At 43.5% G+C, this 25,567-nt stretch overlaps 1 protein-coding gene across 4 annotated transcripts in view; it reads right to left on the reverse strand.

The window, feature by feature from the left end:
• FKBP5 (FKBP prolyl isomerase 5) overlaps positions 1-25,567 on the reverse strand; it is a 940,582-nt gene that overhangs the window by 464,744 nt on the left and 450,271 nt on the right. The window lies entirely within an intron of this gene.

A 25,567-nucleotide genomic window follows, 5' to 3' on the forward strand; every position in this document is an offset into this window, starting at 1 on the left:
GATTCCTTAAATATCGTAATTTAGGAATCGCAATTCCTAAATTAGATGCATGTGGCCCCAAGTTTAAATAGATGCTGGGATGGGTAGATGGAATCTTGTGTTGTTTTTGGAATGTTAGCACAAGGACGCTTCGAATGTAGCAATCATTCGCTTTAAAAAAGTTTTTAAGATAACATTATTTGGTGAGCTCACATTTTTTATTTGTTCATGATATTGCCATCAGGGTAGAATATTCCCGAGTTATAATCATGGAAGATTTAAATGCCAGTGTCTAATTCTGCCTCTGCAACTCATGCCAATGTTGACAAAGAACAAATATGGAATTCAAATTAATGTGGCAGGTGCACAGCTTATGAGTTGTAAAGATAATTTCCTTTGGTTGTATTAGTTGATTCGATCCAATGGTTTTGAGCGATAGGGTGCTGTCAAGGTGGTGTATCCGTACTATACGTCAATGCATTAAACTGAAAACGTGCTTCCAGACGCTGGAAGCATCCCTTATTGAGGCACTCCTTTGGTTCTTAAAAAACAAGACTCCTCCAGTTATTTATTTTCAAACATAAGTATCATTTATTTTATTCATTTCATTCATTTGTGAAGTTTAGAATTCTTTTTCATTCCATTGTGTAATATATACCCTACATAAGTCACGAAGCACCACACCCACGATGACCATGGTAGTAAACACAACGTAAAGTTTAAATACTGTTTATTCAGCTTTTCGTTTTACTCTGATCACTCTAATATGGCCGCCATTGGCAACTGACCGTAGTTATTCGTTCATCCCGTTACGTTTGCAGAAGCCCCTTAATATCACGTGGTTACATAATCTTTATTGAAACCGCAACCACAGACACTGCAAAGCTGTTACAAACAACAACATGAAACGCGACTGATGCACACCGTATTTCAAAAGTAAGTTTACTCGTACCGCACCAAACGTAAATAGACTCATGTCTGTTTGAAGCATAACATCAGAATGCTCACTAACACTTGTTTCGTTATTGTTCCACAGTAACCAAGACGTTACGGCTATTGAAACACGTGAGTGAACGTCCTTTCCGCTACCATTTCACCCTCATGGATAATTACAAACATAGACACACGGGGTAGAGATCGATATATTTAAATCCACAACCAGAGATTCGCATTGTTGGTATCTCGTAAAGAAATGTATGTTGATTGCTCTTTTATACATTGGTTTGGTTAAGATGCATAAGATGCTAAGACACAATATCCTTTCATTGACAGGAAAGCTCCCGGAAGAAGGCCACTATGGCCGAAATGCATTGGAGCAAAGTGTAAAGATTCAATGTATAATTACAAACAGACAAACGTGAAAATGGAATGAAAAAGAATTCTTAACTTCACAAATGAATGAAATGAATAACAAATAACCGGAGGAGTCTTATTTTCTAAGAACCAAAGGAGTGCCTCAATAAGGGATGCTTCCAGCGTCTGGAAGCACGTTTTCAGTTTAAAGAACAAATATGGCCCATCCCAGAGATCTTGTTACCTGACAAAATTAGATCAGACAAACGAGGATTCCTTCTTCTTGAGCCTCTTAGAAGATTTGATTAGCTAATATTAAATGGGAAAGCCTCTGCGGGTGAAGCTGCTTCATACACCTTTCATGCCCATTCCACTCAGAGTTTACTCAATTTTGTGGTAATTCATTTTCAAATATTTGGGGTATGTGAGAAACAAACTGTTTTTCCTACAAAAAGGAGTGATCACAGTACAGTGGGTACATCTATGGCTTTTAACCTCCAGGAGTTGTTCTCAAGGAATCTCGGTCTGAGTATGACTGGTTTCAATAAGTCAAATGGACGTTGCTTTTGGACAACAAAGAATACGGTTGCCGTTAGTCTTAAAATTAAGGGAGTTTTTGAGGATCAGGTGGGACTTGTTTCTGGCTATCCGATTCTTTTTTCTTCAGCTCTACATCGAAGAGTTTTGCAAATTATGTACCAGTCCTGTTAGCCATCGGTTGCCTAAAAAATAAAAATCTTTACTAAAAGTGTTAAATCTGGAAATAAATTAATTAATACAAAAACAACATCTGTTGTTTTGTTTTGGTCGACAGCGCAAAATTGACCATTGTAAACAGTTAAGAAGTTGTCTCAAACTCCTTGAAAGTAGTCGGGAACGTGATTCAAAATGGATCAGGTAGGAGAGGAAGCAAGGGTTAAAAACACTATGAAGTACTGGTGTTTGATTGCCAAATTCTGTGGTTCAAGAGTGAAGGCACAAGCAATCCCAATTCCGGAAAATGCTTGGGTGGACTATATTGCCCAGTTGTATGTGAATAATACAAGTTAGCCAGTTCAGTGACACTTTGTGTGGGCGAAGCATTACTCATGGGGTTTGGTAAAGAATGCAAGAACTTCTGGCGCCTTGGCCTGATGATGTACCCATTGCAATTATCAAAAAGGAGACTGCTGCTTGGGGACGTTTTCTCACCCAGTTATTTAATCACTGCTTTTGATCTGTGGAAAAAAACAGTCATGGATGGGGAGTGTCATTGTCCAGTTGTACAAGAAGGACCCTAAATCATCCCCGGCAAGTTTTAGACATATGTCTCTGCTGGATGCTTATGGCAAACTATTTGCCAAGAGCATACTCTGTCATCTACAGCAGTGGGCTCAAGAACAGAACATCATTCCATCGGAACAAGCTGGTTTCAGGAGGAATCACAGCACCCTGGATAATATTGCGGTCCTCCCAACTGCTATAAAAAAAATACTTCCATCAAGGTATGCCAGTATATACGGCATTTATTGGCTTCTCTAAAGCTTTTGATAGAGTGGCTCGCCAAATGCTGTGTAGGAAGCTTCTCCCTTTGGGTGTTCTGCACCACCTTTTGGGTATTATTATGGAGTTACATTGGCACTTGGTGCCAAATTTTGATGGGAGGGACGCATGGTTTATCCTGCAAGGTCAGAATTCATAACAGTCTCAAGCAAGGCTCTCTGTTGGCTCCCCTTCTGTTTTCCATATACATTTCTTTATCTACCAGGTATCCGCCCAGAATTGGCACGATGTCCATTGGCTTTTTACTATATGCCGATGATGTAGCCATTCTGGACTTAACTCTTATTGGTCTGCAACGCAGTTTAGAAACTTTGTCTAACTATGCAGAAGCCCATTTTTTGAAGATCAATATTTCTACAGTAAGGTTTTGATCTTCCACAAGACTGAGTTAAGATTAAGGAAGAATGTCCAAGGGTTTTTGGGTACTAAAAGACTTGAAATAGTGGAGTTGCAGCTTTATCTCGGAAACGTTTTCTCGAAGAAGGGGTGGGATGTTGATCACATTAAACTCTGTGTGAGCAGTGCCATCTCTCAGGCTAATGCACTGCAAATATTTTATTAACTCTTTGGGAGTCGTCCTTTTGGGCATGTCATGTCTGTCTATGGGGCTAAAAGCCGCCCCTCTTTGTGCTATGCCTGTGAAGTGTTGGAAATTAGCTATTGCCACTTTTGTGAAGGGACTGAAGGCCGAAATGTTTGAAAAATTTGTAATTTGAATACCCTGGTAGCGCCCCATGTCTTGCCCCTGGATTATGGCTTAGTTTCCTCACATGCCTTTTCCTCTGCAGCTACATGGAGGTGGGGAAACCCTCTCCTAGGAGGGGAGCAGAGAACACTAAGAGCAGCTTTGAGGGTCAAAATGTGTTCCCTATTGAAAGAACAGTCCACGTTCTTTAGGTCTTTTGCACGGGCTTTTATGCCCAGGTCCACTCTGAAGGTTTTTTAAAGGGCTAGTGTCCAAAATGAGTTTGGCTAGAGATACTGTCCTAAGTCAGTCAAATCAGGGTAATCAGGTGGTGTGTGTGAGCAATCCAGGGAATAAACCTCCGCATTATTTAGTTTGGAATTTGCCCCATGGAATCAGAAGGGCGATTTTATAACGGAGACTGAATCTGCTCCCTCTTCGAGTGATTACAGGCATTTGGGACAAACCCCTGAAAAAGGACAGCATTTATGAGTTGTGCCAGCAATACATCGAGGATCTCAATCACGTATTGTTTGTGTGTCCTGTGTTGCAGAATGTTCGACATTATTTTTTAAGTTCTATGTTTAATAAATTCAACATCCACTCTGTCTTGGAGGCCCATAGATTTATTTGAACCCCCTGAAGGCAATGATTTGTAATAAGATTTTCCAATTTTTTAAAATCCTTCTTGAATATTTACTAGGGCTTCCGTTGCTATTCTTTTATTCAGCGCCGGGACACTCGGTCCGAGTAGCTGAGCGCTTAATAAAACTCGCTATAACATAACATAACATTTGAGACACTGTTATGTTTCACATCTCTGTATATATGCTGCTATATTTTTTAAGGTTATGTTTATAAGATTCTTTTATGTATTACCTGTTATTTGCATCCTGCTTCTTGCTCGTTGTATTTAAAAAGGATTAAAGAATATTAAGTAATCGAATATGCACTTTATAAGTCTTAACTGTCTCTCCAGTGTTTGGAAATAAGTGAGCATAAAATGCCTTTAATGTGAAGTGATTCGAAAAATGATGCTATATGGTGCTTTGCATATTGTCATTTTATAAAGGATGGTCTGTTAGTGATTAAGGTTGTATTTATATGATAGTTAAAAACCATTACTCGCACTTTCCACATTGCTCTATATGTATGTCGCACTTTACAAAGGTTTGTGGATGTAGTTATTAAATATGTTTTTATATGTCTCATTTGCTTCTCTAGGGTTTGGTAATAGGTGAGCATTAAGTGTTTTTATTGTGTTGTGAATTGAAATAAGATGTTCAATTGTGATAAGCACGCTGTTACTTTATTATCTTCGACAGAGGTGGTCGCTCCCTCCTGGCCCCTGGCATCTCCTCGCTGCTGAAGTTGCGATCCAGTGCCTGTGCCCCCTGGTATCGTAGCGCTGTGCTCCACGTTGCTGCTTTTTTAATTCTGTGCTGAGTTTATATCGCCTGCGCTGACCTGCGCTTTGCATTGTTAGAACTTCTGACTGTTGTTGTTGACCCCGGTATCGTCGTGTTTACCTTGTTTGTTACTGCCATTTTGTTGTGCCCCCAGCCCGTCCCTCCCCCCACGCTACCGCCTCCCTGCTGCCCCTCCCACGCTCCACCCCCTCCACTCTCCATTTATGACAGATGTCTCACCGCGCAGCGTCCACGCGCAGCGGTCGCGCCGAAGGTGCGCCAAAGGTAAGCCCGTCTACGCCCGTCCGCGCCTGGACCGCGCCCAGCGCCAGAGCCCCTGGCCCCCGCAATCTCCAGCCCACCCGCATTACATACGACGCCGCAACCCTCACTGCCCTCAACCCCGGCCGCCCACCAAACTGCACCAAGCTGCACCGGGACACACCCATGGACCCTTCACTTGCCTCTCCTGCAAGTTCGACTGCACCAAGACCCACACCAAATCCACAAACACCAAACAGAGATCCGACACTAACCACCTAAAATGCATCCTGCTCAACACCCGCTCAGTCCACAGACACGCCATCGACCTTTGGGATCTACTGGACACCATTTCTCCGGACGCCGCCTTCCTAACAGAAACATGGATGAACGCCTCATCAGCTCCAGACATCACCTTAGCCATCCCGGATGGCTACAAGATCACCCGAAAAGACCGCACCATCCAAACAGGAGGAGGCATCGCCATCGTCAATAAGAACTCCATCCGCGTCTCAACCAGCTCAGACGACAACCTCGCTATCGCCGAACATCTTCACTTCCAGATCCACACCGACCCCAAGACCACACTCAGAGGCACCCTCCTCTACAGGCCACCAGGACCCTGTACACAATTCAGTGAAGACTTCACTGACTTCATCACCCCACACGCCCTCCCCTCCAAGGACTACATTCTACTGGGAGACCTCAATTTCCACCTGGAAAAGAGCAACGACAGGAACACCACCACCCTTCTGGACAATCTCGCCAACCTCGGACTCAAACAACTTGTAAACATCCCCACCCACTACGCAGGACACACACTCGACCCTATCTTCACCTCCAGCAAGCACATCTCCTTCAATCACACCACAGCTCTCCGTTGGACGGACCACAGCTGCGTTCACTTTAACTACAAAAAGACCACAATCCACAACCACCCCCAACCAACTCTGCGAAGAAACTGGAACAAAATCACCATTGGCCAGATCTCCACATCGCTTCTTCAAAACCCCCCTGCCTATTCGTCGAACCCTAACCAAGCAGCCATCAACCTCACACAATGGCTAACCCACAGTGCCGACAACCTAGCACCCTTGAAAAAACGTCAAATCAAGCTATGCAGCAAAAACGCCCCCTGGTTCAACGATGACCTTAAGAAATCCAAGAAACTGTGCCGTTCCCTTGAGAAAGCCTGGAAAAAAGACCCAAACACTAGCACCAGAGACGCCTTCAAAAACGCCACCCGTAAACACCACCGACTGATCCGGTCAGCCAAGAAATCCGCATTCAAAGACCGACTAGACAACAACGCCCACAACAGCAAGGAACTATTCAACATCGTCAAAGAGTTAACTACCCCATTGCCAACTCCAACAACATCACTCCCTCTCAAATCCTTTGCGACTCCCTAGCTTCATTCTTCCACGACAAAATCGCTGACATCCATAACAGCTTCGACAACCAACCCGGAAACCAACCCACCCAACCTCCCTCCGAACCTAAACCCCCCTCGAACATCCTTTATGACTGGAACCCAATCTCCACTGAGGACACCATTCGCCTGATGAACTCCATCCACTCAGGATCCCCCACAGACCCATGTCCCCACCACATCTTCAACAAAGCAGACTCCATCATCGCACCCCACCTCCGAGACGTCATCAACTGCTCCCTCAACTCCGCCACCTTCCCGGAAGCTGGAAACACGCCGAACTCAGCGCCCTTCTGAAAAAACCCACAGCAGACCCCACCGAACTCAAAATCTACCGCCCCATCTCGCTCCTACCATTCCCGGCCAAAGTCATTGAGAAAGCCGTCAGCAACCAGCTCGCCGCCTTCCTCGAAACCAACAAATCCCTCAACTCCTCACAGTCCGGCTTCCGAGCCAAACACAGCACCGAAACCGCCCTCATCGCAGCAACAGACGACATTCGAACACTACTGGACAACGGAGACACAGTCACCCTCATCCTCCTTGACCTCTCCGCAGCCTTCGACACAGTCTGTCATAGCATCCTTATACAACGCCTCAACAACATTGGAATCCAAGGAAAAGCACTGGACTGGATCACCTCGTTCCTTGCCGGAAGAACTCAGAGAGTCCGCCTCCCACCGTTTAAGTCAGAGGCCACCGAAGTCATCTGCGGCGTGCCACAAGGATCATCACTCAGTCCTACCCTCTTCAACGTATGCATGAGCCCCCTCGCGGCCATCGCACGCCAACACAACCTCAACATCATCTCCTACGCTGATGACACTCAACTGATCCTCTCACTCACCAAAGACCCTACCACAGCCAAAACTAACCTACATGAAGGGATGCAAGAAGTAGCCGAATGGATGAAGCACAGCCGTCTAAAACTGAACTCAGACAAGACAGAAGTCCTTATCTTAGGTACTTCCCCTTCCGCCTGGGACGACCTAGGAAAAGCACCCATCCCAACGGACCACGCACGGAACCTGGGCGCTATACTGGACTCCTCACTCTCGATGACCAGACAAGTCAACGCCGTTTCATCATCATGCTTCAACATTCTTCGCATGCTCAAAAAAACATCTAGCTGGATCCCCACTGAAACTAGAAAAACGGTCACCCACGCACTGGTTACAAGCCGCCTGGACTACGGAAACACCCTGTACGCCGGTACCACCGCAAAACTTCAGAAAAAACTCCAACGCATCCAAAACGCTTCAGCCAGACTCATACTAGACATTCCGCGCAAAGACCACATTTCCGGTCACCTGAAAGACCTCCACTGGCTCCCCGTCAATAAGAGGATAACGTTCCGCCTCCTCACCCACGCACACAAAGCCCTATACGAACTTGGACCCGACTATCCTCCTACACCCCCTCCCGCCAGCTACGTTCTTCCAACCAAGCCCTCGCTGCTGTTCCACACATCAACAAAACCACCATGGGGGGAAGATCCTTCTCCTACTTAGCGGCTAAAACCTGGAACTCCATTCCCATTCACCTCCGCCTTACTCAAAACCACCTAGCCTTCAGAAAACAACTTAAAACCTGGATATTCGACAAGTAATTCTCCACCCTTCCTCTAGCGCCTTGAGACCCTTTGGGTATGTAGTGCTCTATATAAATCACTTGACTTGACTTGACTAAGGACTATGCAACTGCCTGGAGGTTTTATATTCTTTTAATTTTGGATCTAAACATGTATAATGTATTATCGTTTCATTATCTTTCATAGATTATGTGGACCTCTAGGAGATCTGCATCACAAAAAAGTTACATTGAAATTGCACTGACTATGAGAAGGCCTTGATCTGCAGAAAAGACGACTGAGGCCTGGGAAACTCTGGGCGCGTTGGGATCAGCTCAGTGCCAGGTGACCACGACAGAGTATTACTTGCATTTTGACACCCTCGTGCCTAGGAGTCAGAGTGGCGGGATAGGGTAGAGCTGTGCTTCGCTTTTCTATGCTTGACTTGGCCTTATCTGAAGACTTTGAGGGGGAAGTTGAACTGTCATGGGAACGGCCCCTGACAGGGACAGAGTCCAGGCCCACAACTTGGAGCAAAACCTACACAAAGGCTGTGACTGCCAGTGCTTGGCATCATATAATTTCGCCTCCAGTCTCGACTCGACTTTGGGTGCATGAGGGTGCACTTATCACGCTAGGGTTGTATCCTGAGCACAAGCAGCAAAGTCACACCCCTTGGGGACCTGTGACTGACATCTGCTTCCTGCAAGTCCCGGGCGGGGTCGTCCAGTGACTGGCAGTCATTGACACACACTACCTCAATGACGTCAGACGTCAGGCTGACCGAGCCGCGCTCCGGGGAATCGCAATAATCTGGATTGCGATACATTGTATACTGCTGAGTGTGAAACTGCCAGCAGCCTTAACTCCGGTGGGAGCCCTAAACTGGCTGCAGGAGCAGCGCGCACGGGGCCACGTGCGGCACGCTGCCGCACATTAAACTTTTAGGCAGCCCTTTTGAGTGACAGTTGAGACATATGTATATGCGTGACAATGGATTTCAGTGCGGTAATGCGGATTACCACACTGAAATGCGTTAGTCTAACGCGTGATGCGTGATACTTGGCAGGACTGCAATCGTGGCATTGCTTGAATCATTTTCAGTGGGGAAATCATTCCCTAGCACACTAGGAAAAGATTGGAAATCTCTGGGGAATTAACAATTTAGGAGCAGAGCTTAAGATTCACGGTGGAAGGTGAGGAAAGGCACTGAAGTCAGCGATCAGGCATGGTGCTTATATGCGGCTCTGTCACTTCCAGTGGGCTGTATCAAGTCTGAAACCTGAGGAATATTCTAATTAGAGGAATTTGCAGTTAGAAGTATTCATCAGAACTTGTATTTTGGGTTAATTCAACATAAAAACACAATTGACTAGACATTTTCTGTGTTTCCCCGGGTCCTGAATAAATAAAAAATATTGAAACTGACACATATGCATTTGTCTGTGTACTTGGCTTTTTGTGGTATTTCCAGTCCTAATGAAATTAAGGATTCGAACTACCATTCTGACAGTTCGGAACCTCTTCATGGACCCTGGGCCCCTTTTGAGGGTCTAGCCTTCTCCCAGGAGAGGAATATGCATATAGTGACAGGTTGACACAGACACGCCTGGGCATGTCCTAACAGGAACACAGGGTTCTGGGCCCAGTCCCACGCAGTGTTCTCTTTTAAGTCTTGCAGGGAAGAAACCAGTTTTACAATGCCAGTTGGGGGTAAACCACTTTTTTCGCCTCCTTGAAAATACCCAGGATGCTGTGAAAGCCTATGGGCTGCTCCCAGGAAATATCAATCAGAGGGTGGAGGATGATGTGTGCATCATTGGATGGACTAGGGATACTCACTTTCTACCTTTAACCTCGACCTTTAAACAGCTGCCCAGGAAACACTTGGAGAGAAGAAGGGCCAACAGGAGAGGAAGGATAGACCAGCTCCCCAATGAACCCCTGCCTAGAGACGAAGGACTAAAGGACTTTACTTTTCGGACGATATTGTGTCCAGAAAGAAAGCCTGTGGCATTGGCTTCACCTCTCCCTGTGAAGGGCAGCAGAGGGGGGACTTTCTCTAGATTCTGATGCAGAGGGTTCCCTTGAATTCGGTGAACTGCTCCTGTGGTGGTCAATTTGACCTCTGCTGGTGACAAAGGTGCACTTCAAGTGGCCAGGAGACTGTGGGGCCTGGGGAGTACATGCAGTGTACCATGGAAAATCCTCCTCCATGGCATAGAGATAACATTCTCTGACCTTGGCGCTGATGTGCAGAGATTTGGAATATTCATTGCGGGTGCCTGTGGGCTGAAGGTATTTACTGCAACCTCAGGTGCTCTGCTATAAGTGTATAGAAAGGCGGAGTTATATTGCTTGAGCCAGATGCCTGTGGCGATTGTGTCCTCCATTTTTGTATGTAGCAAATGCTGGTGTGCGTTTGAATTAGTACCATCTTATTGTGAAGGTTGATTTTGAATGCTCATAGGCCTAAGTGAACTCCAACACAACAAATGATCCTGAATGGTGCAGTTGTCATGTGGTCCCTCCAACTTGCAAGGACACATTGTGTGCATGGTCACCATCTGCCCAGTTAGTAGTTCTCTTGGTTCTACCTCTGTTGTTTGTTCTGGACTTTGGACTCCACCAACACTATATCAGCCAGTCCTTAGTCGAATGTCCCCACTGTCTGACGAGACATTCCTGAGAATGTGAGACAGTGACAGTGTCAGACTGGGAGGGCTTGTATGAAATTCCAAACAATAACTGTGGGCAGTGGAGGATAGGATGAACTAATCTGAAGTTATGCTCTCCGTCTGTGGGAGATATAATCTCAATCTTCCACAGACATATGTTAGATGGTCGAAGGGGAGGATAAGGAAGCAGGAAATGTGAAATCTCATCTTCCTTTGCGCCTCTGGAGTTTGAGCGATTACCACAGTACAATCCCTGAGAGTACTGGACTTACTTGCACTGCTGCAAACCATCAGACTGAAAGGACTGTTGTGGCTGATATAAAATTACAAAAAACAATTTGATGGACAGAATGTAGATCAATGTCTTACATTCACCCCAGTACAATGATCTGGGCCTAAATCCATCATTTTTTGCACTCCACACCACCCTGGGTTAGATAATGGCTTTATGCAAATCAGCTCTGACCCTGTGCCCCATGGGAACAGTCCAGTCCGAACTACACAGCCATATCTTTCCCAGACCGGAATCAAGCATCCGAGGACTGTGGCTGATATGGCTGCCTTGGACAACATGGTGCCTTTTACTGCAGGCTGGGGTTGTGGCAGCAGAAATGCTGACCTCTGTTGCTAAAGATTATATGTAGCCTGGGCTGTGCTCATTTCTTTCTTTAAATATTTTTCAGACATCTCAGCTACTTGGGATACAAACAGATGTTGTCCATCAAATGGCAGGACTATGAAATACTACTGAATGTCTGGCCAAAATCCTGAAATCCACTGTCAAGCATGCTGGCACAAGAGTACTGTTACAATTAAGTATGATACGCAGGCAAGTCTTGTAGAAAAGGTTGTTGATTTGTTCTTGAGATTACTTCTTAGGTTACAAGTTACAGGATGATAGTCAGATACATTTATGTTCCCCACAAGGAGCAGCCTCCTCACTGCTCAGCCCTTCCACATCAACTGATTCTCCCTTCAACACAAACACACTGAACATTCTGAGAACCTCACCATTGGCTGAACAGCAAGGCAGAGAACCTCAATAGGGAGGATGCATTAAGTATTAAGTAACAAGTACATTATAACAAGTACACTATAACTGATTAGTTTAGAGGCAGTGTCTGGCTTGTCTAAGGCACATTGAATGCTGGCATTGGAAATTATTTTCCCTTCCTCCACAATCTCAAGTTTCAATGTATTTTATTGTTTTTTGCTTTAGTAATACTGACATAGAAACATATATATTTAAAAATGGGTACATCCTTAAAATTCAAACAGTTTTCACAACAGCTAGAGAGTTCACATAAATAAATATAAAATTCATTATTTTCTATTCACCCGGACGATTATGTAAGCTGTTTAAAACTACCACCGCTTTCATATGAAAATTACGATTATTTAAAATGTCCAATTATCAATGCAATCAGCTTATAATGTAGGGCAATAATTTCACATTTCATTAGATATTCAAACAGAAGTATTGTTGAATATTCAGCCTCCTCACTATAGTAAGGATTTAGTTTCGGAAGGTAGAAACAAATAAGATGCTGTAAAGGTAAAAAAACTATTTTGTATGGAGCAGAGAAAATGTGGATGACTTAAGTTCATTGTTATTCAAATCCTATTTTATTTGATTTTGTCATCCATCTCCTTACCTCACTTGATGGAATCGTTCTTAAATAATAGCAGGGTACGTTTTTACCTTTCAAATATTTAATATGAATATATTTATTATTATTCGTGCTTTTTAATAAATGTTGCTTATAAGACATCTTGATTATGTCTCTTAACCGCATGCGTGCTAGCGGGTTTTCCCGCTGCGCGCTGAAGATTCGAAAATCGCGCGTTACGTGACAAAGCCAGCTCGTCATGCGCGTAGCGCTGGTAACGCCCATGACGAGCTGGCTTTGTCATCAGCACTGAAGGGGTTAATGTCCATTTACATATTATTTAATTATTCCAATCTATCCAATTTGTTTATAATAGATTCAGTTTAGTTTATATCCCAAATATTTTCTTACTCCACTTTTGGTTCTTCAATGTTTCCATATATCTATTCATTAAGTGTTGGAAAGAGCTGATTGGGAGTGGTCTTGAGGTGATGGCAATAATCCAGTGTACTCCGATACATCTTAAAAATGTTATACTTGCCAATCACAGGTCCAGTGAGCCCGGTGAACATTGGGGTAATCCAATCCATATTTCCATGTCTTTTATGGGCTGGATACTTTTAACATCTTTATCCTCCAGCATTTCGCTTCCATAGAGTAAGACACTAATGATTGTCGTTTCATTGGTTACTTTTGGCATATCTATTGATTACAGTGCCATTTTGGCATACAGTGTTCCAAAAGCAATTGTTATGGATTGTGCTCAACTTATCAGGTTTTCCCGCATGTAACCTAAAATTCATATTCCATTAAATGTCACCACATAATACATATAGCGATCAACTCTTTTTAATATTATAGAGTAAAATTTCCATCTGAATGTTTGTTATGATCATTTCCTAAATATTATGATTTGTTGAAAATTATTTTCAAACAATTTGCTTCTAGTGTTCTTTGCAGTCCAATGGTGGGAGAACATCTTTTACAACAGTATCCTCTAGTAAATACTCTATATATGGATTGAATCAAATTTAGGAAAAATGCATTAGTTGTCTGTAAATGCTTCCGGGCAATTGATATATATTGAAAATAATGATGGGGCTAAAATACAGCCTTATCTAAGGCTGGTAAGCATGTCAGTTCTTCTAGTTACCGCTCCATTTGGATCCTAGTCCATGCTCCATTAGGAAGTTCCTTTATTAATCTAAGATCAAGCTCCTGTTCTTTCTTTTGATAAGGAGAAGGCAGATGTTCTAACAATTCCTCCATGTCTTCCAACTGGTGTTTTTTATAACTTGCTAATAGTGCCTGACAGTTGGCAATGCATCACTGCCTTGCTGCTCAGACTGCTACCAACTTTCCAATAGTGTCTTATTTCTTGCTTTCCTTGCCCGGGACCAGGGCATCTCCTGTACTCTGCATGAAAGCTCTATTCCTGAATGTGTTTGACAAGCGAGTTGGGGGCACAGTCTACAGATATAGGATCTTTGCGTGCAGGTTTGAATTCCTTTTCTACCCGCGGGGAAATTAATCACACTTACTTTAACTGGTTTGTTGAAGTTATAAGCTGAACATTTAACAAACTCTTTTAAGCAGGGGTAAGTGAAAATTGCTTCTTTCGGTCTTAGTGTTTCAGTAAAGATATTATCTTCTCCCACCATCAGATTAGTTATGAGCACCTATTACAAATACTGAATAAGATGCTTAAGTGTCATCAAGTGGAGAAGCCTTCCAAGGTTATGGTTCTAATGGCTTGTCATCATGCATGTCCACCGTATAATTTTACTATAAAACACCCTCATATTTTACTGTGCCTGGCTCTTTATATAGGTACAGTGGATCGGTAATATCTATAGCTGATTTAGAGTGAGGTCTGAACAGCTGGGTGCTAGTGTTTCAATGGTTGCCACCTTTCTGTTTTTGGACTTAGTGAAGGCTCTGCTTTCTTCTGAAAGGGTTTAATTCAAGTGTAAGCCTATATTTTTCATTCAACAGCTGTGAAGGAAGGCCAGACAAATATGTGGCCTGTATCGGCGTCAATGTAATAATATCTTGATATATATCTGGCTGTTGTATCTCAGGAACATAGCCATCTTCCTGCAGAGTTTGAATTCCTACTAGATGTTTAGGTTCTTGTGGGTTAAGAAGCTTTTTTTGGCATTGAGGACTAGTAGGGCCATCTTGATGTCTCGGCTCCTCCAGACCAAAGGTTGTATTTCACGACAAGCAGTGTTGGACATCAAAGGTGGGTGCTAAGCTCTTTTCAAAGGTGATTTCTCGATTTAGGAAATTAATTCATTTCAAGGTCATTTCTTGGTATGTAGCTGGAGCTTGGTTTGAGGCTGTTCTCCTTTGGTATGGTTCTCAGCATGTATGTGAATTACGCAGTTTCAGCCAGGAGTGTTCTGACAAACCCTCAGTCTCAAAGTCTGAAAAAGAAGGTGCGTGGTCTAACTCATAGATTTAGGCTTCACTGGAGGCTATGGTGAACCATTGTCTCTGTAATCAGAGTCTTCAGAGAGACATTTGTCAGGCTTCACTCCTCTCTTCACTTGGACCTCTGATCAGTTCCCTTACATTGTAGGAGGACTTAAATCCATTGTCATCTTCTGTAACCATGCTGGTTGTGGATTCAGCTTCGTATTGGCACTAGAAGGTGGCACAGTGTGGCCGCCTTCTGTGACAAATCGTCTTTTTTCAATGAAGAGTGTTGCATGCCAAATAGACACTTTTCATTATAGTCGCTTGGTAAACATTGTTTGCTGACATGAAATTGATTCAACCAAAGAAACTTGCCTTTTCAAGAAGTGAAACTTTAGAAAGGATTGTTCTCAACACTTTCCCATCCCAAGCAAGTCATTTTAATACAACATGATCCCAGGATCTACAGGGTGAAAATGTTTTAGTCTGTGGTGCATGTCGGGCTACATGTCACAGCAGGAGGCTGCTGTGCCCCAGTCTTTTAGAGTTGATATTTCTGCCAAGGCTCAGCTTTTATGGAGTACATGAAGTATTTCCAAAAACAATCTAAGGTGGAGTCCAGGTCCTGATGCATTGTGAGTTTCAGGGGCTGTCACATTGAAACTGTAAGCAGTCTTTGAAAGAAAAACAACATGCATATTTAACGCCCACATTAGATGGCAGAGCATCAGATTTACAGCAGAACATGCTACAAATCGTGTTATTTTTTGGTCTTGATGTACAAAGCATACAAATGTAAAACATTAATAGAGATTCTGGTGCACCCAGATCTTGCTCTCTGTCAGTCACAAGTGGTTGGGAATTCATGCATCATAGCCAGAACTGGAAAAGGCTTCTAAAAAAGAAAGCTATGGATATACATTTAAACCGGAGATGGAATCCCAGTGTAGATGGCCCTTCATGTGCCACCACCCAACTCAAACAAAATCCCACATGTTTTCATCATGTAGGGTTAAAGGTTGCCTTACGCTCAAGGGTGCGGATGGATGGGTATGTGAAAGAGGATATAAAATGCAATGAAGGTAAGGTATTTTTAGACCGTAGTGCAGCTTTCCATTCTTCTCAGTGGGTTGGTAATCTTGTAAAAGCCAAAATCTGCTCAACTGCAGAAAACACACGCCTGCAAGAGCTTCAACCAAATACAGTGTGTACATTTCCTTGCCAAATAATTAATTTTGAGAAGATGGATCTAGGTTGAGGCCTAAAAAAAGTTCAAAAGTGCCCCATGGTGCTACCCTATAATTGTCTCTAAGGGGAATATGTTCTTGATAGCCAGATATACTGAATTGCTTTGGTGGAATGAGCTTTGTGTCTCAAGGAGCCGGAACAGCTTAAGATTTTGAAATGTAATAGACCAATGGTTCTTAACCTTTTGACTTATTTGGACCCCCACTAAAAGCATCACTGAAACCTGGGGAACCCACATTGAATCACAACTGGAACCCGAAGAACATAGCGAAGCAAAACATCATACAAAAATAAAGAAACATGCATTTATCAACAAAATACACAAATGGTGAAATATTTTATTTAATTCACAAACATATATAGGTATATATTTTTTATTTAAATACGAAGGTTGGGGTTTTTCCAAAATCAATTGAGGCTAACCATCACCCATACAATATTCTGTTAGATTCACTTCCACTGCTCCCACAAACCAATCAGAAGATACCAAGTTAATTTTTAGCCTCCAATTTCAAATTTCTTCACAGTTACTGAACATTTTAAAATTATCAATTTACATTTTGCTTCTTTATTTATATACTCTTTTTTTAACCTGTTAATAGTATTTCTTTTTCTAAGCAGTCGTGGATCTCCTGAGTAAGCTCCGCGGAGTCGCCGGACAACAGGTTAGGAACTGCTATAATAGATTAACTACAGTGCAACAGCTGCTTTGCTGATTTGGTGAAAGGCCACCAGAGGTAATGCACAGAGAGCCTAAAAGAATTTACTCTTTCCAGATAAAACTGTAAAGCAATGGAGACTGAGGAAATTGTACTTAGCACAGGAAGCAGAATAAATACAGTCAGAATTATTTCCCAATTTAAATGAAACAATTGCAGTATTGCCCTGTCTTTCTAGAAAACACTACACAAGCCTTTAGAAGATTATGGGGTCGATTAGGATCGCGGACGGACTTGAGTCCGTCCGCGACCCCAGAGTATGAGGGAACGTCCGCAGGGGCTGCGGCGTTCCCTCATGTGCGATTAGGATGTGACCGCCACCCTGGCGGTCACATCCTGGATATTTAACATTGCGGCGGGTGCTGCTTCAAGCAGCACCCGCCGCAATGTTAAAAGTGCATGTTTTACATTTACATGCACAAAGCGGCAGGCACCGCGCGGTGCCTGCCGCATTGTGCATGTAAATGCTGGGGGGTACCATAGGTACCCCCCATGTGCACCCCCCACCCGCCAACACCCTGGGGGCCCGCAACGGGCCCCCAAAATCAAAAGTACACATGCTTTTCCACGGAGGAAAAACCGCCGCGGAAAAGCATGTTTACTAATGATTCCTAATTTGGCTGGCGGTGTCTGATAGACACTGCCAGCCAAATGAGAGCTTTTCCGCCGCGGTTGTAATCCGACCGCGGCGGAAAAGCAGCGGACAGAAACCAAGACCCACCAGCCATCGTAATGCGGCGGTGGGTCTTTGGTGACTCCGCAGAGGATTTTCCGCCTCCTCCGGGCCGGAGGTGGCTTCCGCCGGCCCGGAGGAGGCGGAAAATCCTCCATCCTAATCGGCCCCTATGTGTTGTGATCAAGTCAATAAGAGAAAATGGTATAAAACAAAACAACTAGAAGCTCACAGATTCATCTGACAGAGGCAAATACAGAGGGCTGTATCCAGGGCAACTTATTAATGTCACATTAAATGGTTTAATACGAAGCCTAAACTTCATTCACATCCCATTGCAGAACCGTTCCTTTAAGGTGGAGGATGCACATAGAGCAATCCGTCAAAACACTGCTTCCCAATTCATTCTTTAGTAAATATGCATTAGTCAGCCTATTAAAAAAAGGTACTACTTCTCAAATTAGTGATTGAACACAAAAATATGCTATGAAACAAAGAAAAGTGTTTAGATAAGTTGAACAGGTTTAAATGGCTATCCTGAGTCCATTAATAAACAGTTTAATTGTACAAACTTTACTGGCAGCACATATTGGGCAATAATATCATGAGAAACACCCAGATGCAAGTTTTTCTAGAATCCAGCCTAAGTTTTGCACAAGCAAGAATGGGTAAGTTAGACGGGGAAAACATGGCGGCCGGCTAGCAGCGGGTCTCGGGTGCCGGGAGCGGTAGTGGTGCGCGACGAGCTTTAGCCTGTGCAGAGATGGTTGCGATGGTTTTTGTAATGTGCCTGGTTATCTAACAGCTCCTTACCTTTGCCACTGCTGAAGTCGTAGGTTTTGGGCTTCAGGGGCGGCTTTCTCCACGGTCTCGGTTTTGGCGCTGTATGGCGTCCCAGGAGGCGGGAGGCTCCCGGGGTCAAAGAGAGGTGGAGTCGGCAGCAGGAACGGAGCTGGGCTGCTGGGGCAAAGCAGCGTTTAAATTGGGAAGAGGTCGGCGAGTTGCTTCCAGGGTTACATTTCGAGGTGCCGGGGGGGCGTGGGAGGGGAGCAGAGACATTGTATCTGACTACGGAATTGCCGGAAAAACTGCCACCCGATTTCTAGTGCTACCGGCACCTGTCAGGTCCCACAACAGGCTGAAGGTACTGTAGCTGCTTTTTCAAAAGAGAACATTAAAGCTAAAAATTCAGTTACATCTGCAGCGGTCTCTAGGTATACCTTGAGGAGCACTGGGAGGGGGGGTGGTGACAAGATGTTAGTCAAACAAAAAGCCTCACCTAAAATAAAAGCCAAAACTTTGTCCGATACTTGCTTAAAAAATTCAGTTAAGGGAAATTGCAAGCAGGGTGCGATCTGCAGTAGACAGGGAAAACAGACTGTTTTGGAACATAAGTTGAAGACCACCCCATCTCTAAACTCTTTTTTTAAAACAATTCCAAAGACCCTAATATTAAAAGCTAACCCCACACAGCTTAGGCAGAATTCAGACACTACGGAGGAGGGAGAGAAGGTCACTCGGGGGTCCCCGGGGGTTTTAAATATACAGGATTGGTCTATTCATCTGAGTCCCAATCGGTATCAGGCCCTTACTATAGATATGGAGGAGGAGGGACAGGACCTACACGACAATTTAGTAGCAACGGATATTGTAGCAGTCAGTCTTGTTAAATCGGATCAGTTAGCGCCCTCTTCTGATTCAGCAGCTGCTTGTCCTGTGAAGTCTGTAGAATTCCCTGTGATCACTAGTATCCCAGCAATTGAGTATAAAGCTTCAGAAGAGTCTGGGATAGATCCTGAATTGGACAATCCGAATCTTTCAGTTATTGCCCTTTAAAAAAAATAAGACCTTGATATGCATAAGGGCTTTGAAGTTTCTAAAATGAATCAGGAAAGCATTCGAGCCTCGTGTAGCCTACTGGAGGCTAAATTTGATGAGTTGAGCTCTCGCACGGTTTTGTTGGAGGCTGAGGTTAAAGAGATTCGCGAGAGTGTGATGGATAACCACAAGGAGATTGAGGCTATTAAGCTTAAAGAGAGGGAACATGAGGAGAGGGTAGAAAGGCTTGAAAATATGCAAAGGCGCAATAACCTGAAGATTTTGAAGCTACCAGAGAGAAAAGAGGGTTCGGATATCAAGAAGTACGTGGTACAGCTCATCAAGTCCAAACTACAGTTGGAGAAAGCGGAGGATGTGATATTGGGGGATATTTAGAGAGTCCATCGTGACCCCCTCAGGTTGAACCCGAACCGTTTGAAGCTCAGAAAAATTCTGATTAATTTCTTGACGTATAATCTGAAAGAAAAAATTCTAGCGGCCGCTCTTAAAAAGAAAAAGATATTGGGGGAGGGAGTAACAGTTGAGGTAAGATCAGATTTGTCACCGGCAACTGCCAATAGGCAATGGGAGTTAGGCAAGCGGATGGATTCTCTCAGGGCACTGGGTGCTACGGTTCAATTAAATTTCCTGGCTTTTCTAAAAGTTATGTGGCAAAACAAGGTGTATTCTTTTCGAGCGGTTGAGGATGTGGATAGATTTTTGGAGCAATGTCAAGCGAGCAGTCTGTAATTTAGCGGTTCGGGATGTGCGAATTTAAGCTTGACGAGTTGATCTTTGCCAGGTATGTATATATTATTACTAATATATTTTGTGTATATTCGCACCGCTACTGCAGGCACCCAAAGGACCGTGGCCATGGGTGGTTTGGTTGGGACTTCCAGGGTGGGGGGGGGGGCGTTCAGTGGAGAGCTGGGGAGAGGGGGCACGGGGTTTGGGGGTGGGTGACGTTAAGGGTATAGGGAGTAAAAATAAAAAAATCCTCAGAAGCTTCTGCGTCATTAGGTTCTCGGAGGAAGTTGGCTCTGGGTGTTATGAATGGGGTTAACTCTACGGAATTAAGATTCCCCTGGAACGTGAATGGCCTACGGGTGAAATCCAGGAGACAATTAATTTTGAAATATTTAGAGGATTCTTTGGCCCAGATTATAATTTTGCAGGAGACGCATTTGACTGCCGCAGAGAGCAAAGAAATTTTTTCAGCTCAGCGGTGGATTGCTCATTTGTTTTATAAGCCTCAAACAGTTGTCACGAAAGGCGTGGCAGTTTTGATTAGACAGGGGGTTAACACTATAGTGGAATGTAAAGTGGCAGATGTGAAAGGCAGATGGTTGATTGTGAAACTGAAGGTGGCAGGGGAAATGTTGGTTATTATTGGTTATTATGGTCCTAATCAGGATGATGTGGACCCTCTAGTAGCGCTGGCTAGCAAATTATTAGGTTTTTTTGGGGAAAATAATTATGGCAGGGGACTTTAATATGGTGTTAGACTATAAGTTAGATCGCTCGGAAAAAAGCAGAGCTTTGGTAAACTGCAAAATGTCAAGAAGAGTTAAGACACTGATCACACAGCAAGGTTTGTTTGATATCTGGAGATTGAAATCGGGTCAACAGTTAGGGTATACATTTTATAACAAAAAATATAATCATAAATCCCGGATACATTATTTTCTGATTGACTCTAGACTAAAGGATTTGGTGACTATGGTTGGTCATGTAGGAGTACATTTCTCTGATCATTCAGCCATATCGTTAATAAGGATGGGCGGATCGGGTTCAACCTGGAGGTTAGATCGAACGGTCCTTTTGAACCAGGACATTTTAAAAGCTCTAACTGAGGAGACAGAGGTCTTTTTTGAAAAAAAACATGGGCTCAGCCAGGATTGAGATTGTGCGGGATACCTGTAAGGCTTTTTTGAGAGGGAGATTGGGTGCTTTTGGAGCTAACAAAAGGAGGACTTATTATAGTAAGGTTTTAGAACTAGAGGAAAAAATTTGCTTATGTGAGGCTAACATTGTAAATCATGGTGGTTGTGAAACTGATGAACAGATATTGCATGTTTTGTCGGAATTGAAATCAGAATTGATGGTAGTCCTGACTCAAAGAGTTAAGGAGAAATGGGATGCTAGTCAGCTGGCTGACTTTAGTTATGGTGAGGGGTGTAGTAAGCTCTTAGCATGGAAAGCCAAAAGAGATCAAGTTCGTAATCAGATTAAGAAAGTAAAAGTTGTGGAGTCCGGCGTAACCATCACAGATAGCAAGGGAATAGCAGACGCCTTTCATGATTATTTTGTGAAAGTATATAAGGAGGACCTCTATCCAGAACACTCAGTGTTAAGCGGCTGATTACAGTATATGGAGCCACTTTCAGCTGAACTTAAGGAGGTTTTAAACCATGAAATATCTCAACTAGAAGTGGAAAGGGCTATTAAAGGGGGAAAGAGAGGCAAGGCCCCGGGGCCGGACGGGCTTCCGGCTGAAGTCTATAAAGTTGTGATAGGTGTTATTGCCCCCATCATGTGTAAACTATTTTACCAAATATTTTTGGGCAAGGCTTTACTGCCCTGTTCATGGAATGAGGCAACTATCACACTATTACCAAAGCCAGGGAAGTCACCTAAATATATGGATTCTTACAGGCCAATATGGTTATTAAATTGCGATTACAAATTCTTTTAAAAAATGATGGCTGATAGGTTGAGTATGGTTATTTCAAAGTTAGTTTACGAGGACCAAAAAGGTTTTATAAAGGGTAGATTTTTGAAAGAGTTAACCTTTTCACTTGTTGGCACTATAGCCTCAGTCTATAAACTTCCCTTGGCGGTGATTGCACTTGACGCCGCCAAGGCATTTGACCGTGTAAATTAGGTTTGTTTTCTTAAAGGCTTTGTTAGAATATCTCAAATTAGGGAAAAGTTTCACCAATTCCCTTTTATCTCTGTATCATTCCCGGACTTCCCAAGTTTTGGTTAACGGGATAGTAACCCAGCCTGTCGGCAAGGGTGTCCGTTGTCACCCTTGCTGTTTGATTTATATATAGAACCCTTAGCCTGTAAGATAAGGAATACAGATAAGATTCCCTCTTTTGTTTCCGGGGGGGTGGTCCAAAAATATTGGGTTATATGCGGACGACATAATTATTTACACCCCTAAATTACAGCAGTCATTGGAGGATCTTTTAGAACTGACCAAAGAATTTGGGGCTGTTTCAGGCTATAAGATAAATCAGGATAAGACAGAGGTTATGACCTGGAACTTAAATACAGAACTGGTAGTTTGTAAAACTGAGATGAGATACTTGGGGGTTAGGATTACGCATAATATTGGGGAGCTTACTAGGGTCAATTTTTTAAAGATAAAAAGGGAAATTCCTGCCACCCTTCGAGGGTGGGTTCATTTACTGCTGTCTCTGTTTGTCCGTACAAATTTGATAAAGATTGTGATCTTACCAAAGATTACTTTTTTGTTTGAAACAATTCCCCTGGCATTTAAGAAAGATTGGTTTGCTAAGTTACAGAGCAAGATTAGCTCTTTTTTATGGGCATCAAAAGGGTCTTGTCTTTCCTGGAAAAAGTTAAGGAGAAAAACTAGTAAGGGGGACTGGCGCCCTGATTTTCAAATTTATTCATGGGCCTTTTTGTTAAAAAATTGTAGAATGCTGTTGGGCACCCCGACTTCTTCAACGATCGGAGAACTTTTCTGTGCAACTCTTAAAAGCAGCAACTTTAATGAACATGGTTTTTTGTACAAGTTTGCGGATCCGAAATTTTTCAAGAAGGTTGGGCTCAAGGTTCTACGTGATCTGGCGGAGCTTTGGTTTAATATTAGGAGGCTATTAAAAATCCTGTATTACAGCTATATGGCCTTGATCTGGAATGCTCCAGGGTCTCCGCTTTGGTCAAAAGATGCTGTGGCTCTTCCATTAAAGGAGGCGGGTCTTCAGATGTGGAATGAATTATTTCCAGATGGCAACTTGATTTCCTGGGGACATTGTCAGCAGGAGTGGGGTCGGAGCTTCTCAAAGTGTAAATATTTGCAGATTCAGAGTTGGGCCAGTAAGACGGAGAATGTAGTTGGAGTTCAGAACGACTTTGGAGAGAAACTTTTTTCAGACTGCTCTTTCAAAAAAGAAGTGGCCCTTTGGTACTGGCTGATACTTGAGATGGAAGATGGCCCCTTCTTGCTTCCTGAGTCTCTGTGGGGTGATTGCTTGCTGGAGATTGTGACGGAGTACCAATGGTAAGTAAAATGGCTATCCATACTAATATAATAAAGAGAGAGCCCAAACCTTTGAGGCGGGTAATCTCAGGAACCACAGCACAAATCACAACACCCAATACAGCGTTGGAAAGGGCAGTTGCAGCAGAAAAACATAGGCTATGCAGATGCCCACCATATACATTTAAAAGGTAAAAGAACCGTGCCAGCAAAGTAGTCCCTTGTGGGCGTGTCTGCGTTGTGCTGTGGGCGAGACAAACGCTGGGGGCATGTGGTACGTTCCGCCCTTCATGCCATGTCTCATATTGTGTGCTAATCCCACCCTGCTCCCTTTAAATACCCCTGCACCCCATAATCATAACCCACCCTTACTCCTTAAAATACCCCAACACCCTTAAACACTAACCCATCTTAACCCTATAAATATACCCTGTACCCCAAAACCCAAACCTATCCCTAAATCCTAAAAATACCCCTGTACCCCAAAACCCAAACCTAGCCCTGAACCCTATAAATACCCCTGTACCTCCAACCCAAACCTACCCCGAACCCTAAAAATACCCCTGTACCCCAAAACCCAAACCTAGCCCTGAACCCTTAAAATACCCCTGTACCTCAAAACCCAAACCTACCCCTGAACCCTAAAAATACCCCTGTACCCCAAAACCCAAATCTAGCCCTGAACCCTAAAAATAACCCTGTACCCCAAAACCCAAACCTACCCCATAACCCTAAAATTCCCCTGTACCCCAAACCCAAACCTAGCCCTGAACCCTAAAAATACCCCTGTACCCCAAAACCCAAACCTAGCCCTGAACCCTTAAAGTACCCCTGTACCCCAAAACCCAAACCTACCCCGGAATCCTAAAAATACCCCTATACCCCAAAACTCAAACCTAGCCCTGAACCCTAAAAACACCCCTGTACCCCAAACCCATACCTATCCCTAAACCCTAAAACTACCCCTGTACCCCATAACTCAAAACTATATCTGAACCCTTAAAATACCCAAACACCCCAAAACATATACCTCAGTACCCCAAAACATATACCCCATACCATACTTACCTTATCCAAACATTTTAAAAAAACATGCTTTTACCATTCATGCATTTACAACGAATTTCGTTGTAAATGTATGAATGGTAAAAGCATATAAAATGTAATGCCATGCGTTATAATGGCATTGCGCAGTCATGGTACTTTTGTAATGAAAGTATACGGAGTGATGGTATGCGGAAAGAAAGTTGCGGAATAATGGGTGTTTACCCTCCCACAGTAAGTACATTGGTGGCACGGCGGCCCACATCTCCAGCAACATACTCATATTTTTTCACCAACCATTTTAAAAATGCACAGGTCTCTATCATTGACCAGCACCAACATGCACTTTCTTTCACACCTCCCGCCACCAGTTCTAGAATTGCGAACTTTAGAGCTGGGGAGCTCCGTTCGAATCTCGGCATCAGCTCAACATCCTGTGGTTCCAGGCAAATCGCTTTGTCTCCCCGTGCCTACCACAAATGAATGTGTTCTTCTGTAATGTAAATTGTGCTTATGCCATGTGGTCGAGTTCGCGCTATATAATTTTGCAAAGAAAAATAAAGTAGGGAAACTCGAGTTCACACAATGCTGAAGGCGCACTCTTAAGTGCATCAAGCAGTGCACTGTGAATCGGAGCGTTTAACAGGCCTGTCACAGATAAGAAATGCTATCAAAACAAAATCCTATAAAACGATATACAACTGGTCGGCAGCAATTCATACCCGGACAACGTCGGGACGGGCTGCTAGTGTTATATAAAATAGTTAAATCTTCAAACCTAAGGCGGAATCATTTGTTCACGATTCACAGGGTGTATTGGTCACCCCGCAAAGTTTCGAAATTTAAGGCTGGTGGTGTTGTGGATTGTCCCAAGTGCAAGAGCCCCAACGAGGATTATCTGCATATGTTCGTATTTTGTCCGAACATTAGAGAATTTTGGGTTGGCCG

This window comes from Lissotriton vulgaris, chromosome 5 (assembly GCF_964263255.1).
Source record: "Lissotriton vulgaris chromosome 5, aLisVul1.2, whole genome shotgun sequence".
In the NCBI taxonomy this organism is placed as follows: Eukaryota; Metazoa; Chordata; class Amphibia; order Caudata; family Salamandridae; genus Lissotriton; species Lissotriton vulgaris.